Raw genomic sequence first — 3,368 nt, 5'->3', positions numbered from 1 at the left:
ATCTACTAGGCTACATCCATTTCGTAGGGTCTATGATCCATCTCAGACCGGTTGACCACTAGTGGTCTGAGGGTCCATGTCGCCCTGCTTGCATACGGAGTAAGTCGCCTACAAAGAGACAGTTGTGAAACCTGGGCTTACCTGAAATGCTAGTAACTAAAGATTTAACGCATCTGTGTTCAAATATCAGCAATAAATCGACTATTTAGTAATTTTACCTCGCCTTGGCTACAAAAGTACGAGTCCCAGTCCGGAGGACGAGAAATCCCGAAATCACAAGTTCAATCGTAAAATTTATGCCCAAGTGGACGCCCGATCAAATGTGGCGGAGTTTGTAAGGCGGGACTTTGAAATCAGTCGGAACTGGAAAAGTTCCGATTTCGACACTTTTTGTGATCGTATCTATAGTGACGCTTACATAATGATAACACACAGTGAAATCGCTCTCTAAACTTTAGAGTTTTTTACCATCGATAACTTTGAAAATTCAACCTCTCAGTACTACAACTTTGCTTGTGAATCGACTAGGAGTCCACTGATCCAAAATGATGGGTGAGGAAAGACGAAATCGCAAGGAATTACGCGATCCAGACTTTCTCTACGACGAAGACGAGCAGCGTCATCTCACTTCACAAAGGAAACAAAGAAATCAAAAAGGTAAACAAGCCAAGTTCTATGCAGTAGTAAGAGGACGCGCAACAGGTATTTTCAATTCTTGGGAAGAATGTCACAAAAGTGTAGACAGATTCCCTAGTGCTCTATTCCAAGGTTTCCAATCGAAAAAAGAAGCAGAAAAGTTCTTGGGATCAGTTGTCAACACCACCAACAACGACGTTCAGAACGACCAATCGATTGGCGAACTCGACGGCAAACTACACGTCGAAGCCGAATGCAACAATGAAAACACTAACCCACACCTTTCAACAGTTAACATTCGTAATGGTTCTGACATAGAAACCAGTGATATTGATGAAATCACGCGAAATTCAAGGACGCAGTCGCAGTCTTTCGAGTCTACTTTACAAGAGGCTTTGAAATCAACACCACGTAATCGTACCTCATCAGTCAAAGCTGTCGTTGCCAATCATTTCTCTCGCATCCAAAGTTCGACACAAAACCTCAAAAGTAGTATAAGTCTCTTAGAAGACAGATTCACTGAGATGGTGGACACTAATAACGAAGAAAACGCCGTACTCAGTAACAAAATGCTGAAGTTACAGGACGTGATCGAGGATGCCACTACAAAAAACAAAGACATATCGCAAGAAGTTGACCAACTGCAGCAATCAATGGCAAGTTTATTACAAATAATAGAAGACAAATCGATTGCTCAGAAGGTGGCATTGGATATCCAATTAAAAGATGCCCTCAAGAAAATGGACCTCAATGTGGAAAAGCATCTCGAAGAAATGGAAAACAAAATGAAACGCGAGCTTCAAGAGAAAATCTCTACATTTGAAATCAGTTTCCTGTCCAAGATGGCCGAAGATCAAACTATAAACAACAGAAAAACAGAAAAGATAAACAATGACCTCCGAGCCATTAATGACAAATACGAAGAATGCGCTGATCTACTTTATCATGCTAACGTCTCCTCTTGCTTCATTGAACCAAAGAAGACGGCAAAACGCACAACTCAAGCTACAGAAACACACGAAATCATAACTTCAAACAGATTTCCAGACAACTTCTCAGAATGTCCCGACACAGTGTCAGCTTCGCCGTGTTCAACTTCAAATCAAAGCTACGAAACATGCAGTAACAAAGACGAACGCAACAAGGAAAACGAGCATGTCAATTCAAGTAAACCAAACCACCACGACACTGACAAACCATCTGTAAATTCAACATCAATAAATCGACGATCTTGGCGCGACCATTACACACCACGCAAAGCCGATGAACCAAACCTACGTTATCAAACAGAAAGCAAGAAATTGGTCGTGGGAGATTCACTCACCAAACACTTCCACCTAAACAAAATGTTTCCCCGTACCAGTAAAGATTTTAACAGAACGTCATCACTAAAAGAAGCATGCAGAAAAGTAAAAGGAATCACGTCGTCAACTGTTGACACTGTCATCTTTCACCTTGGCACAAATGACCTGAATGACGGTGCAACACCTAGAGAATGTCTAGATTACACACAGCAGCTGATCGCTACAACTCACGAAAACATGCCGAATGCACAAATATACGTTTCCGGTATTATTCATCGACATGACGACAATCTCATCCTGAATGAAAAGATACAGGAATACAACACGCTCTTGGCAGGGAAATTCAAAATTCCTACAGGTACTACTGTCGTCAGAGTCTTTCATGACAACCTGAATTCCTTATCATCGCGACATTTATTTGACAGAGACGGCGTCCATCTGAACGGACGCGGAACCGCAAAGATGGTACAAGCAATCAAGAATGCCATTAGAGCCACGAATGGCTATACTCCAACACAAGAAAATCAGAATAACCAGAAATATAACAACAGACGCCGAGAAGAACACAAGACAAGTAACCAATACAACAATGCCGAATCGCGAACATACAACCACCACCACCACCACAACAACAGCCGTGCTTATGGATTCAACAGACGTACTCAAGACACAGCAAGTCGTCAATGGAAATCGCCCCGCTTTAACTCAAACGATCGCTATCACAACAGTCACAGCAACGATGCTTACTCTCACCCCTCGGACCTATTTTCCAAACTAGCAAAATTTTTGAGTTTCATGAATCGTGTCGGACAATAATCTCGTTCGTTATCAACGTTAAACTAGTAAATGATTTATAAGAACATTTAGTAATTGTTACAAACAAATAACAAGTACATGGACATCGAAGTGTATACATGTATACATGTATGTTTGTCAATGTATAGTCAACCAGATAATAGTACTAAATTAATACTTTTGGCATACAGCATGTAACAGAATTTTTCTTAGTTATCGATGGGATCAACTTATCACATAAGGCAGTTCAATCTTTTAGATCGAAGTGTTTTTTTTTTTGTTTCTTATTTTTAAAAAGTAAGTAGTTATAGTAACTCATTTCAATTTTTTACCCCCTCAATATAGATCTTCTCATTTATGATTTAATATTTTCTATTTTTCATATCCAAATTGATTAGTGTTTTTTGGGGTTTTTTTTTTTTTTTTTCGCACTCTCTTTCTCTCTCTGTAACTAATATTATTGTTGTGAGGAATAAGACTTTATATCAAAATCATAAATCATGTACACAGAAAAGAAGACAAATTATATTAATAATTTTAAGATAGGAAGCTGGAATATTAATGGCCTGACCAAAAAATTATCGGAGGATGTATTTTCAGAATTTGTCTCCTGTCATGATTTTGTCTGCTTTC

The sequence above is a fragment of the Glandiceps talaboti genome, chromosome 20, assembly GCF_964340395.1.
Source record: "Glandiceps talaboti chromosome 20, keGlaTala1.1, whole genome shotgun sequence".
NCBI lineage: Eukaryota > Metazoa > Hemichordata > Enteropneusta > Spengelidae > Glandiceps > Glandiceps talaboti.
This window is presented reverse-complemented; position numbering follows the sequence as displayed.